Source organism: Ranitomeya variabilis, chromosome 2 (genome assembly GCF_051348905.1).
Source record: "Ranitomeya variabilis isolate aRanVar5 chromosome 2, aRanVar5.hap1, whole genome shotgun sequence".
Lineage (NCBI taxonomy): Eukaryota > Metazoa > Chordata > Amphibia > Anura > Dendrobatidae > Ranitomeya > Ranitomeya variabilis.
The window spans coordinates 792028473-792044168 of NC_135233.1; positions in this window are offsets into that span (position 1 = coordinate 792028473).

Below are 15696 nucleotides of genomic sequence, written 5' to 3' on the forward strand. Positions count from 1 at the left end.
GCAGCGATGAAAATTTCAATGTGTGACGGTACCCTAAGTGTATAGGGTAGGTAACTATTAGAGGTGAGTGAATAGATACTAATTAAGTTAAAATTGTGCACAATTTTAAGAAATTTGCTGTAGCAGGCGAATTTGGTCAATGTACAATTCATTTTGCTCAAATTGCTTAAAATAACAATCACCTTTTTACACATTGCATAACATTGCATCAGCCAGAGAAGAATCACATGACATCAGGCATGGCCAGGTGGGCATACCCATAGTGCCTTACAGTTAGGGATGAGCGGACCTGTGGATTTTGGGTTCAGCAGGTTTAGCGAAGCTAAAGTTAACAGTTCAGTTCAGGTCCGAACTTGACTCCAAACTTTACCCTGAACCAGAACTCAATAGAAGTAATCTAGTAGTAGACCCAATCTTTGGTGCATAACAATGGCTGCAAAATGGTCATAGTAAGGGCTAGGGGACTGCAAAAGGAGGCTAATGGGTGCAAGGGCAGGACAGTTGCCCTGTGAAAAAATGTAGATAGGAACATAACTTAAATAACTTAGAATAAAAACAAAGAAAAATGTATAATCTTGAACCTGGAGGTGGAGATCTAAGTGGAGGAGGTTCCTCTGCTGCAATATGGCTACAGGGCATTCTGTGTAATTTTATAGGCCCAGGTACTGTTGGATGAATGTTGAGGCGAGAACAAGTAGAGGTGCTTTTAGATTGGTTTACTGAAGTGCCTTCAGTCCCTTTGCTTTGTCTTCCACCCTATCCCTTTCTGAAAGCTCAGATTTAGCACCTGTGGCCAATTGGCATCTGTCTTCCACCTCACCCCCTTGCAAATCAGTCAAGCAGTCTGAGCCCCTAGTCATGCAGCAGTCACTTCTTTTTTTTATGACTCTGATGGCTGTGGTTCTGTGGGCTGTCCACCTGGGTCAATTCAAAGAGATTGAGTGCACTAAGCCCAACCACTTTTTCTGTTGGAGGATGAGTACATGGGAGGGCTAATGCAGATGGTCAGCAGAACACCGAAGCACATCTCTGATGATGCTGATGACGAAATACAGGCACCGTCGGACTGGGGCACCGGGACACCGGAGAATCCTCAGGTGGGCCCCGCCCCCCAGCCCCTGCCTCCTTCATTTGTGCCTGCCCTGCATGCATTGCTCATAGCTGCGGGGAGCAGGGCGCACTTTACTGTATAGCCGGCAGCGGCTGGCAGACTGCACAGGTGATGGGAAGTGCAGGCGCAGCTCCTTCACATCACCTGCTGCCGCTGCCGGCTTCTATTACTCTGCCAGGAGTTGTGTGTGTGTGTGTGTGTGTGTGTGTGCCGACCCTCACTTCAGCCAGCACAGTCAGCAGAACAGCTGACTGTGCGGCTGAGTCTGAGAGGACACATACTCGCACACTACAGTCTGTCCCCTGTACCCGCTCACCTGTCTCCTGTGCGCTCACTGCTCTGTCCCTCTGCTCCTCTTCCACAAAGCCCTGTGCAGCAGAGTAAACGCTGATTGGCTGCAAAGCAGCCAATCAGCGTTAGTTTTCTTTGTGTGAGCTCACAGCACAGCTCAGGCAAGGAGCTGTGCTGTGATTGGTCAGCAGTCCTTACCCAAGCAGCACACAGCATGGCCATGTATTGTGCAGAGGGATGGCTGCAGTCAGTGTGAGTGTAAGTAAATAACTGTATGATGCCTGCACCCTGACTAGATCTCTGGCCATAGAGGCAGTTAGGGGAGGGGGCCCCATAAGGTAACGGGAGGGGGCCCACAGTGATATTCTAATTTTCTTGTGAGCCCTCTCCCCCATTGTGTCAACCACCTCTATTTTACTGTGGCTTCCCTTTCCCTCTCTCAGTAAGCCCACAGGAAAATAGAGGTGACACAGTGGGGGAGGGGGCCTACAAGAAAATAGAGGTGACACAGTTGGGGAGGGGACCCACAGGAAAATAGAGGTGACACAGTGGGGGAGGGGGCCCACAGGAAAATAGAGGTGACACAGTGGGGGAGGGGGCCTACAAGAAAATAGAGGTGACACAGTGGGGGAGGGGGCCCACAGGAAAATAGAGGTGACAGTGGGGGAGGGGGCCCACAGGAAAATAGGTGACACAGTGGGGGAGGGGGCCTACAAGAAAATAGAGGTGACACAGTGGGGGAGGGGGCCCACAAGAAAATAGAGGTGACACAGTGGGGGAGGGGGCCCACAAGAAAATAGAGGTGACACAGTGGGGGAGGGGGCCCACAAGAAAATAGAGGTGACACAGTGGGGGAGGGGGCCCACAGGAAAATAGGTGACACAGTGGGGGAGGGGGCCTACAAGAAAATAGATGTGACACAGTGGGGGAGGGGGCCTACAAGAAAATAGATGTGACACAGTGGGGGAGGGGGCCTATAAGAAAATAGAGGTGACACAGTGGGGGAGGGGGCCCACAGTAAAATAGAGGTGACACAGTGGGGGAGGGGGCCCACAGGAAAATAGAGGTGACACAGTGGGGGAGGGGGCCCACAGGAAAATAGAGGTGACACAGTGGGGGAGGGGGCCCACAGGAAAATAGAGGTGACACAGTGGGGGAGGGGGCCCACAAGAAAATAGAGGTGACATAGTGGGGGAGGGGGCCCACAAGAAAATAGAGGTGGGGGAGGGGGCCCACAGGAAAATGGAGGTGACAGTGGGGGAGGGGGCCCATGGGAAAATAGAGGTGACACAGTGGGGGAGGGGGTCCTCAGGCAATTAACACCTTTACGACATCAGCCTTACATGTATGGCGCATGTTAAATGCAAGTGTCAATCTCTGACAGCAGCATATAATACATGCCAACATGCGTGCGCGTCATTCTCTCACCCATTGGCGCCCATGATGTGATCGTGGGTCGCCAATGGGTTGTTATGACAGCCAGGGGTCTTCTTCCTGTGGCCAGGCTTTAAAGGAGACCATGATTTCTGCTATATACAGTGATGCTGTGGCAGCACTGTATATAATAGCACATGCGATCGGATGATCGCATCTTCATGTCCTCTAAGGGGGCTAACTGTACCAGTGAAAGGTAACAAAAAAAAAAAAAAAAAATTCATAAAAGTTCAAATCACCCCTTTTTATCCAAATGAAAATAAATATATTTAAAAAATAAAAAACACATATTTGGTATTGCTGGGTTCAGAAAAGTCTGATCTATCAAACTATAAAAACAATTAACTTGATCAGTAAACACCGTAAACTGAAACAACTCCAGAACGCCAAATGTCCTTTTTTCTGTTCGCCACAATTACACAAAAAAGCTATAATAAATGATGAAAAAAAATCACATCTATCCCAAAATCATACTAATAAAAACAATGTCTCACACCAACAGAAAGCTTCCCTGTGTGTAATAAAATACGCAGCAGTCGCCGTCTTCTGCCGCTGTGTCGTTGCTTGTGTCTTCTTCATTGCAGTGGAATATGGCCCCCTGTAAGTATTTTACTACACACAGTGGACCTTCATTACTGCTCTCCTGTGTAGTGTAGTATATAGAGATGTCTGTATATATGTATGTATAAAAAGGATCTGTCATCTCTCCTGTGTGGTGTAGTATATAGAGGATCTGTCGGCTCTCCTGTGTGGTGTAGTATATAGAGGATCTGTCGGCTCTCCTGTGTGGTGTAGTATATAGAGGATCTGTCGGCTCTCCTGTGTGGTGTAGTATATAGAGGATCTGTCGGCTCTCCTGTGTGGTGTAGTATATAGAGGATCTGTCGGCTCTCCTGTGTGGTGTAGTATATAGAGGATCTGTCAGCTCTCCTGTGTGGTGTAGTATATAGAGGATCTGTCAGCTCTCCTGTGTGGTGTAGTATATAGAGGATCTGTCGGCTCTCCTGTGTGGTGTAGTATATAGAGGATCTGTCAGCTCTCCTGTGTGGTGTAGTATATAGAGGATCTGTCAGCTCTCCTGTGTGGTGTAGTATATAGAGGATCTGTCAGCTCTCCCGTGTGGTGTAGTATATAGAGGATCTGTCAGCTCTCCTGTGTGGTGTAGTATATAGAGGATCTGTCGGCTCTCCTGTGTGGTGTAGTATATAGAGGATCTGTCGGCTCTACTGTTTGGTATAGTATATAGAGGATCTGTCAGCTCTCCCGTGTGGTGTAGTATATAGAGGATCTGTCAGCTCTCCCGTGTGGTGTAGTATATAGAGGATCCGTGAGCTCTCCTGTGTGGTGTAGTATATAGAGGATCTGTCGGCTCTCCCGTGTGGTGTAGTATATAGAGGATCTGTCGGCTCTCCCGTGTGGTGTAGTATATAGAGGATCTGTCAGCTCTCCCGTGTGGTGTAGTATATAGAGGATCTGTCGGCTCTCCTGTGTGGTGTAGTATATAGAGGATCTGTCGGCTCTACTGTGTGGTGTAGTATATAGAGGATCTGTCGGCTCTCCCGTGTGGTGTAGTATATAGAGGATCTGTCGGCTCTCCCGTGTGGTGTAGTATATAGAGGATCTGTCGGCTCTCCCGTGTGGTGTAGTATATAGAGGATCTGTCAGCTCTCCTGTGTGGTGTAGTATATAGAGGATCTGTCAGCTCTCCTGTGTGGTGTAGTATATAGAGGATCCGTGAGCTCTCCTGTGTGGTGTAGTATATAGAGGATCTGTCGGCTCTCCCGTGTGGTGTAGTATATAGAGGATCTGTCAGCTCTCCCGTGTGGTGTAGTATATAGAGGATCTGTCGGCTCTCCCGTGTGGTGTAGTATATAGAGGATCTGTCGGCTCTCCCGTGTGGTGTAGTATATAGAGGATCTGTCAGCTCTCCTGTGTGGTGTAGTATATAGAGGATCTGTCAGCTCTCCTGTGTGGTGTAGTATATAGAGGATCTGTCAGCTCTCCTGTGTGGTGTAGTATATAGAGGATCTGTCAGCTCTCCCGTGTGGTGCAGTATATAGAGGATCTGTCAGCTCTCCCGTGTGGTGTAGTATATAGAGGATCTGTCAGCTCTCCTGTGTGGTGTAGTATATAGAGGATCTGTCAGCTCTCCCGTGTGGTGTAGTATATAGAGGTTCTGTCAGCTCTCCAGTGTGGTGTAGTATATAGAGGATCTGTCAGCTCTCCCGTGTGGTGTAGTATATAGAGGATCTGTCAGCTCTCCCGTGTGGTGCAGTATATAGAGGATCTGTCAGCTCTCTCCTGTGTGGTGTAGTATATAGAGGATCTGTCAGCTCTCCTGTGTGGTGTAGTATATAGAGGATCTGTCAGTTCTCCCGTGTGGTGTAGTATATAGAGGATCCGTGAGCTCTCCTGTGTGGTGTAGTATATAGAGGATCTGTCGGCTCTCCCGTGTGGTGTAGTATATAGAGGATCTGTCGGCTCTCCCGTGTGGTGTAGTATATAGAGGATCTGTCAGCTCTCCTGTGTGGTGTAGTATATAGAGGATCTGTCAGCTCTCCTGTGTGGTGTAGTATATAGAGGATCTGTCGGCTCTCCCGTGTGGTGTAGTATATAGAGGATCTGTCAGCTCTCCTGTGTGGTGTAGTATATAGAGGATCTGTCGGCTCTCCTGTGTGGTGTAGTATATAGAGGATCTGTCGGCTCTACTGTGTGGTGTAGTATATAGAGGATCTGTCAGCTCTCCCGTGTGGTGTAGTATATAGAGGATCTGTCAGCTCTCCCGTGTGGTGTAGTATATAGAGGATCCGTGAGCTCTCCTGTGTGGTGTAGTATATAGAGGATCTGTCGGCTCTCCCGTGTGGTGTAGTATATAGAGGATCTGTCGGCTCTCCCGTGTGGTGTAGTATATAGAGGATCTGTCAGCTCTCCCGTGTGGTGTAGTATATAGAGGATCTGTCGGCTCTCCTGTGTGGTGTAGTATATAGAGGATCTGTCGGCTCTACTGTGTGGTGTAGTATATAGAGGATCTGTCGGCTCTCCCGTGTGGTGTAGTATATAGAGGATCTGTCGGCTCTCCCGTGTGGTGTAGTATATAGAGGATCTGTCGGCTCTCCCGTGTGGTGTAGTATATAGAGGATCTGTCAGCTCTCCTGTGTGGTGTAGTATATAGAGGATCTGTCAGCTCTCCTGTGTGGTGTAGTATATAGAGGATCCGTGAGCTCTCCTGTGTGGTGTAGTATATAGAGGATCTGTCGGCTCTCCCGTGTGGTGTAGTATATAGAGGATCTGTCAGCTCTCCCGTGTGGTGTAGTATATAGAGGATCTGTCGGCTCTCCCGTGTGGTGTAGTATATAGAGGATCTGTCGGCTCTCCCGTGTGGTGTAGTATATAGAGGATCTGTCAGCTCTCCTGTGTGGTGTAGTATATAGAGGATCTGTCAGCTCTCCTGTGTGGTGTAGTATATAGAGGATCTGTCAGCTCTCCTGTGTGGTGTAGTATATAGAGGATCTGTCAGCTCTCCCGTGTGGTGCAGTATATAGAGGATCTGTCAGCTCTCCCGTGTGGTGTAGTATATAGAGGATCTGTCAGCTCTCCTGTGTGGTGTAGTATATAGAGGATCTGTCAGCTCTCCCGTGTGGTGTAGTATATAGAGGTTCTGTCAGCTCTCCAGTGTGGTGTAGTATATAGAGGATCTGTCAGCTCTCCCGTGTGGTGTAGTATATAGAGGATCTGTCAGCTCTCCCGTGTGGTGCAGTATATAGAGGATCTGTCAGCTCTCTCCTGTGTGGTGTAGTATATAGAGGATCTGTCAGCTCTCCTGTGTGGTGTAGTATATAGAGGATCTGTCAGTTCTCCCGTGTGGTGTAGTATATAGAGGATCCGTGAGCTCTCCTGTGTGGTGTAGTATATAGAGGATCTGTCGGCTCTCCCGTGTGGTGTAGTATATAGAGGATCTGTCGGCTCTCCTGTGTGGTGTAGTATATAGAGGATCTGTCAGCTCTCCTGTGTGGTGTAGTATATAGAGGATCTGTCGGCTCTCCTGTGTGGTGTAGTATATAGAGGATCTGTCGGCTCTCCTGTGTGGTGTAGTATATAGAGGATCTGTCGGCTCTCCTGTGTGGTGTAGTATATAGAGGATCTGTTGGCTCTCCCGTGTGGTGTAGTATATAGAGGATCTATCAGCTCTCCTGTGTGGTGTAGTATATAGAGGATCTGTCAGCTCTCCTGTGTGGTGTTGTATATAGAGGATCTGTCAGCTCTCCTGTGTGGTGTAGTATATAGAGGATCTGTCAGCTCTCCCGTGTGGTGTAGTATATAGAGGATCTGTCGGCTCTCCTGTGTGATGTAGTATATAGAGGATCTGTCGGCTCTCCAGTGTGGTGTAGTATATAGAGGATCTGTCGGCTCTCCCGTGTGGTGTAGTATATAGAGGATCTGTCAGCTTTCCAGTGTGGTGTAGTATATAGAGCATCTGTCGGCTCTCCCGTGTGGTGTAGTATATAGAGGATCTGTCAGTTCTCCTGTGTGATGTAGTATATAGAGGATCTGTCAGCTCTCCCGTGTGGTGTAGTATATAGAGGATCTGTCGGCTCTCCCGTGTGGTGTAGTATATAGAGGATCTGTCAGCTCTCCAGTGTGGTGTAGTATATAGAGGATCTGTCGGCTCTCCCGTGTGGTGTAGTATATAGAGGATCTGTCAGCTCTCCTGTGTGGTGTAGTATATAGAGGATCTGTCGGCTCTCCCGTGTGGTGTAGTATATAGAGGATCTGTCAGCTCTCCAGTGTGGTGTAGTATATAGAGGATCTGTCGGCTCTCCCGTGTGGTGTAGTATATAGAGGATCTGTCAGCTCTCCTGTGTGGTGTAGTATATAGAGGATCTGTCGGCTCTCCTGTGTGGTGTAGTATATAGAGGATCTGTCAGCTCTCCTGTGTGATGTAGTATATAGAGGATCTGTCAGCTCTCCCGTGTGGTGTAGTATATAGAGGATCTGTCGGCTCTCCCGTGTGGTGTAGTATATAGAGGATCTGTCAGCTGTCCCGTGTGGTGTAGTATATAGAGGATCTGTCGGCTCTCCTGTGTGGTGTAGTATATAGAGGATCTGTCAGCTCTCCCGTGTGGTGTAGTATATAGAGGATCTGTCAGCTCTCCAGTGTGGTGTAGTATATAGAGGATCTGTCAGCTCTCCCGTGTGGTGTAGTATATAGAGGATCTGTCAGCTCTCCAGTGTGGTGTAGTATATAGAGGATCTGTCAGCTCTCCTGTGTGGTGTAGTATATAGAGGATCTGTCAGCTCTCCCGTGTGGTGTAGTATATAGAGGTTCTGTCAGCTCTCCAGTGTGGTGTAGTATATAGAGGATCTGTCAGCTCTCCCGTGTGGTGTAGTATATAGAGGATCTGTCAGCTCTCCCGTGTGGTGCAGTATATAGAGGATCTGTCAGCTCTCTCCTGTGTGGTGTAGTATATAGAGGATCTGTCAGCTCTCCTGTGTGGTGTAGTATATAGAGGATCTGTCAGTTCTCCCGTGTGGTGTAGTATATAGAGGATCCGTGAGCTCTCCTGTGTGGTGTAGTATATAGAGGATCTGTCGGCTCTCCCGTGTGGTGTAGTATATAGAGGATCTGTCGGCTCTCCTGTGTGGTGTAGTATATAGAGGATCTGTCAGCTCTCCTGTGTGGTGTAGTATATAGAGGATCTGTCGGCTCTCCTGTGTGGTGTAGTATATAGAGGATCTGTCGGCTCTCCTGTGTGGTGTAGTATATAGAGGATCTGTCGGCTCTCCTGTGTGGTGTAGTATATAGAGGATCTGTTGGCTCTCCCGTGTGGTGTAGTATATAGAGGATCTATCAGCTCTCCTGTGTGGTGTAGTATATAGAGGATCTGTCAGCTCTCCTGTGTGGTGTTGTATATAGAGGATCTGTCAGCTCTCCTGTGTGGTGTAGTATATAGAGGATCTGTCAGCTCTCCCGTGTGGTGTAGTATATAGAGGATCTGTCGGCTCTCCTGTGTGATGTAGTATATAGAGGATCTGTCGGCTCTCCAGTGTGGTGTAGTATATAGAGGATCTGTCGGCTCTCCCGTGTGGTGTAGTATATAGAGGATCTGTCAGCTTTCCAGTGTGGTGTAGTATATAGAGGATCTGTCGGCTCTCCCGTGTGGTGTAGTATATAGAGGATCTGTCAGTTCTCCTGTGTGATGTAGTATATAGAGGATCTGTCAGCTCTCCAGTGTGGTGTAGTATATAGAGGATCTGTCGGCTCTCCCGTGTGGTGTAGTATATAGAGGATCTGTCAGCTCTCCAGTGTGGTGTAGTATATAGAGGATCTGTCGGCTCTCCCGTGTGGTGTAGTATATAGAGGATCTGTCAGCTCTCCTGTGTGGTGTAGTATATAGAGGATCTGTCGGCTCTCCCGTGTGGTGTAGTATATAGAGGATCTGTCAGCTCTCCAGTGTGGTGTAGTATATAGAGGATCTGTCGGCTCTCCCGTGTGGTGTAGTATATAGAGGATCTGTCAGCTCTCCTGTGTGGTGTAGTATATAGAGGATCTGTCGGCTCTCCTGTGTGGTGTAGTATATAGAGGATCTGTCAGCTCTCCTGTGTGATGTAGTATATAGAGGATCTGTCAGCTCTCCCGTGTGGTGTAGTATATAGAGGATCTGTCGGCTCTCCCGTGTGGTGTAGTATATAGAGGATCTGTCAGCTGTCCCGTGTGGTGTAGTATATAGAGGATCTGTCGGCTCTCCTGTGTGGTGTAGTATATAGAGGATCTGTCAGCTCTCCCGTGTGGTGTAGTATATAGAGGATCTGTCAGCTCTCCAGTGTGGTGTAGTATATAGAGGATCTGTCAGCTCTCCCGTGTGGTGTAGTATATAGAGGATCTGTCAGCTCTCCAGTGTGGTGTAGTATATAGAGGATCTGTCAGCTCTCCTGTGTGGTGTAGTATATAGAGGATCCTGTGTGGTATTTTTAAACGGCATGGTGGGCCCCAAGAAAGATTTTTCTCTGGTGGGCCCAAGGTACTCCAGTCCGACGCTGAATACAGGTGACAACTGCTGCAGCTTCCTTCTGTGTGTACACTGACAAGGAGGACATGGGTGAAGACTGGGTGAAACATCATGCGGGGATTACAATTATTATGTTTTTTTAGAGCACCATTGATTCCATGGTGCTATACTTGAGGAGAGATTACATACAAAACACAAATAGAAATTACAATGAACAAATAATAGAGATAGACTGGTACAGAGGGGAGACAACCCTCTCCTTGTGGCCTTACATTCTACATGATAATGGGGAAGGAGAGAGTAGGTTCAGGGGTTGCAAGAGCTCTACTGTTGGTGAGGTGTCAGCGGGTTCATTGCAGGCTGCAACCCATTCTGAAGACATGGGTTTTCAAGTCTTGCTTGAAAGTTCCTAATGTAGGGGATAATTGGAATTTTTTGGGCCACAGAATTCTGCAGCATGGGGGATACTCGGGAGAAATCTTGCAGGCAATAGGATGAGCAGCGTACAATTGTGGAGGAGAGAAGGAGGTCTTAGGAAGACCAGAGATTACGCTGTGGGAGATATTGGAAAATTAGTTCAGACACATATGAGGGAAACAGATTATGGAGGGCTTTGTAGGTCAGTTTAACTAGCTTGAAGTGGATACATTATGGAAATTGGGAGACAAGGGATTTGCAGAGGAGAGAAACAGAGAAGTAGCAAGCACAGAAGTGGATTAATAGTGTAGCAGACTTAGGGACAGACTGGAGAGGTGTGATAATGCAATGGGGGATCATAAGGTCCTAGACCCCATATGGAGTCAAGGTCATCCAGGTGACATGACACGTTCAGAGGAAAATGTGGTGGTCATGCTGCCCCAGGTCCAGAGAAACAAGGGAACAGGGTGCAAAAGCATCGAGGCTGGCCCTAAGCCATGAAGTTGGCTGCTACTTCGCACCACTGCTGGCCCCTAGCCTTTTCTCTATCCATGTTAATTTTATTTCTATAGACCAACATATTCCACAGCACTTTACAACCAAGGGTGGACATATAAAGAGAAAAAATCAATGCAAAGTAAGACAGTAACAGTACGAGTGAACGGCCCTGTTCATAAGCTTACAACATACAAACTACATGTTGCTTCCTTCTCTTTTTCCTCCACAGTCTTCTCATCCTTTCACAAAGTTCAGGCAGTGTGTGCATGCTTTTGGCAGTCTCACCCTGCTGCTGTTGGCCTATCTGCAGTACAGCCTCACTTCTGCCTTCCTGCTCCCCACTTCATATGCAACGTACCCACAAGGTGGAACTCAACCTTTCATATGCTGTAGAGACTGTGTGAGCAGCAGGAGGCAATATTGGAGTTTCAGCTGCAACATGCACGAGTGAGTCACTTTGTAGAACAATAAACTTCACCAAAACTGAGTAGGCCATCATCACAATTATTATCCCACTTCTATGCCTCCTAGAAAAACAAAACTTCAGGCATTGATGGATGAGGTGATGGTACAGGAAGAAGAGGAGTAGCAGGAGGAACAGGGACCTTTCACAACATTATCATGCCAGAAATCCACACATGTCCAGCCAGGGCACAGTTGGTATGATGAGGGGGAGGAGTAGGAATATGAGGGGGAGGAAGAGGAACAATTGTGTTTACAGCAGGGTGGCACTTAAACCAGCTCACGAACATTAATGGAGCATGGCTGTGGGCAGGTTCATTCTGGCCTGGCTGGGTACCGGTGAAACCCCCGGTGGGTCCTTGCTCAGAGAGAGAGTGACATCTTCATTCATTTACACCTTCTGCATTCAGAACATGGAGTACAGCGTCCTTCTCCTGCGCATGGCACTGGCATCAGGACACCCTGTGAGTGCACAGCTATGGCTGCTTGTCACGCTCATGCCCTAACTGGTGGGCGTGAGCCAGGGAGTTGTGGCCCCACTGTGCCACAAACCAGACTACTCTGGAAGGGGCATGACTATGATAGCTGCCTTGGTGTTCACTGGAGCCTCTGATGGTGAGGTCAGGCTTGTGCGGCAGGCAGCTGCCAGGTGCCACTCCAGGGCGGTGTCTGGTTGTGGCTGCTGATCCCACTTGGAGAACAGGAACACTAGAACAGGTGCGGGCGTCAGGCACGACTGGCAGATGAGCAGGCATGGCTGAAACTTGGACGGGCTGGCAGGCATGGCTGAAACTTGGATGGGCTGGCAAGCATGGCTGAAACTCGGATGGACTGGCAGGCATGGCAGAGACACAGGGCTGGCAGGCACAGCAGAGACACAGGGCTGGCAGGCACGGTGTATGAAGGAACAGGTAGAGACCTGTTCACACAGCAGATGCTAGTACTGGAACAGACAGGAAAGAGTAGAGTATGATGGAACAGGTTTGGACCTGTTCACACAGGAGGTGCAGGTACGGATGCAAGCAGGAAGGAACAGGTTGGGACCTGTTCACACAGGGGGTGAACCGCAAGGTATGCAGAGAGGAGCTGCAGCAAGAGATTCTGTAGCATCAAGAGCAGAGCAGAACCACAAGGTATGCGGAGAGAAGCTGCAGCAAGAGATTCTGCAGCAGCAAGAGATTCTGCAGCAGCAAGAGCAGAGCAAAACCATAAGGTATGTGGAGAGGAGCTGCAGAAAGAGATTCTGCAGCAGGAAGAGCAGAGCAAAACCGTAAGGTATGCGGAGAGGAGCTGCAGCAAGAGATTCTGCAGCAGCAAGAGCAGAACGAAACCGCAAGGTATGCGGAGAGGAGCTGCAGCAAGAGATTCTGCAGCAGCAAGAGCAGAGCGAAACTTCAAGGTATGCGGAGAGGAGATGCAGCAAGAGATTCTGCAGCAGCAGAGTGGAATGGAGCAGAAACACAGGAGTGCAGAGCAGAGGTAGAAAAGTGGTTCAGAGTGAACACAATTAAGGACACAGTAGGGAAAGAAGTACAGACAAGGAGACAGGGAAACAGTGGTAGAACAGAGTACAGACAAGGTAATGGAATGAGACAAGGTACTGGAACAAAGACACAGGGACCAGGATATTCAGCCTCCTGGAGGGCGGACAGACAGGTACAAGGCAAAGCAAGGAGAACAGCCTCCAGAGAAGGCAAAACAGAGAACAAGGCCTGGCAGCTCAGAAGCAAACCACTTACTGAGTTAACACATTGCACAGGCCAGTTCCACAGGGTGGAGCTGCCCTAAATACTAGAGGCCTCTAGTCAGGAACACATTAGACAGGTGAACCCTGATTCCATAAGAACCAGAGAGTTCTGGCACCGCCTCCCCCCATGCACACAGCCAGGAAACAAGCAGAGGTCAGAAGCTCAGAACATGGAGCGGGCAGCAGACATAGATCACAACATGACATGGAGCAGTGAGTAAGATGGTGTGTAAGGGATGGGAGGCCATGCAGTGATGCCGGCAGAGTTGTAACACTGCATCTGTGATGTGTGTACATGGTGCTTATGTGACATGTGTACATGGTGCTTGTGTGATGTGCGTGCATGATGTTTGTGTGATGTGTGTGCTTGGTGCTTGTGTGACGAGTGTGCATGGTGCTTGTGTGATGTGTGTACATGGTGCTTGTGTGATGTGTGTGCATGGTGTTTGTGTGGCATGTGTACATGGTGCTTGGGTGACGTGTGTACATGGTGCTTGGGTGACAAGCGTGCATGGTGCTTGTGTGATGTGTGTACATGGTGATTGTGTCACGAGCGTGCATGGTGCTTTTGTGATGTGTGTGCATGGTGCTTGTGTGATGTGTGTCCATGGTGCGTGTGTGACATGTGTGCATGGTGCTCATGTGGCGTGTGTACATGGTGCTTGGGTGACGTGTGTACATGGTGCTTGGGTGACGTGCGTACATGGTGCTTGGGTGACGAGCGTGTATGGTGCTTGTGTGATGCGTACATTTCAAGAAATCCTATGCCCACTATGCATCCACATGCGGCTTACCTGCGGAGTGGGCATGCGGCACTACCTCCAGACCGCAGCATGTCAATTTCTCCGGCTGTGTGAGCGAGGCCTTAGTAAGATGCTGTATATGAATTGCATTGTAGCGCTTATACTGCACAGAGGTAATATTTTGCTGGGGCTATTCGTTAACTTTGGCCATAATTCAGTGTGCAGCCAATAATCACATTATGCTGCAGCTACAATGCACTATAATGTAAGGGAATGTGGCTGCATTTCATCTGGCAAGTTTTCTGGATCACGGCACAAAAGTGGAAAAAAGCCAAATCATTTAGATTTTTTCCACCAGCAACCAGCGATTACATTTACTTACGTTCTGGTGCAATCGCTGGGGACCTGACTGCTGGGACCACCATGATCCTGAGAACCAGCGCTCTGTAGAGCACCATGTAGTGGACCTGTGGTCGATCATACGCACTGCGGCACAATTCACATTTGACTCTTCAAATAATTTAAGAGAGTGGTGAGGGACGCGACAAAGTATAGAAAAATCCACTGATCGGGGGTGGGGAGTGTTGCATGTGGGCTAGTGGGATTTGTATGGCAGTGCTGCTTTTTATCCCAGTCTGGCCCTGTATGTGGACCTGATGGATATCCTATTGCTAATCTTCCGCCCTGAAAATTACAACTCCCAGCATGCCCTGTCAGATTCAAACCTTCAGGGCCTGCTGGGAGTTTTAGTTTTGTTACTGCAGTGATGATGCTGGGACAGGTGTTGCATCTGAACCTGCAGCATCAAAAGTCACTCACACTGTATGGCTACATTCACACTTGTGTTGTGAAATATGGCAAGCTCTTCTGTCTAGGAAAAGCCGGATGGAATTCACAGGATCCAGCACTTTCCTGGTACAGCCAGATGCTGCTATTGACTATAATGGGAGGCCGTCATGAGCCAGCAAAACAGGTGGCTGGAAATCACACCATGCTGAGGTTTGGCCATCTTGTTGGCTCACTGCCAGATTCGGGTGGTCTCGTCTTAAAGTTAATGGGAGCATCTGGCTGCATCACACGGATCCTGTGAAATCTGTCTGATTAAAATGACGCAAATGTTCACCAGAGTCTTCAGATGGAAAAGTTTATTGGAGTGAATCTGCTTTACATCTCCACATAATGACTCTTATAGGGTATTTCCCAAGTCAGTTGTAAAAGACCCTCTATGGATGGATAGATGGCAGCAGAGGTGGATTCATTGTAGTAAACTTTTCCATTTGAAGTTGCTGGATAGCATTTTACTTCACTTTAAATATTGTTTAGGTGGAACCTGTCAGGTCCCCTGTGGCCCCAGAACCAACAGCAGTTGTGTCCCCAATCCATATGTAAATCCCCTGCCTAATAGTCCCAGTACTACATTACACACATAAACAGATCTTTAGAAAAGTATTTGTAAAGTCTGTTTATGATATGTAAATGAGGGCTTTGACAAGTCGGGGGGCGTTAGTGTCCCCAGACCAGTAGGCCCACTTAGATGTTATGATGCCCTTGTAGGTGTGATAACATGACTTACAAGCGCTGAAGTCATCGCTAGCGCTACCAAACTAACTGCAGAGTACAATTATTTTTTACACACACTACTCATATAGACATAGCAGTAAAGTAAAATTATTTGTTTAGTCTATCAAAGACAACAAGACAGCTGCTGAGCAGAATTATTTTTGCCCACTGCTCGTACATCACTCCCACTGACATGGCTGCAGATTATGAAAACTTTTTGGTATGCACTGTATCATCACCAACATGAGTGCGGAGTACACATAGAGAGTGTTTTTGTAAAACTGCACACACAAAACTTAATACTGTCCATAACTACAGCTGCTTCCTGTCCCTGCGCAAAGCAGAGCAGAAATACATAATATTGAACCAGGAGGAACAGGTCCAAGTGGAGGAGGAGTATAGTGTTATGATCCTTAGTGGCTGAGG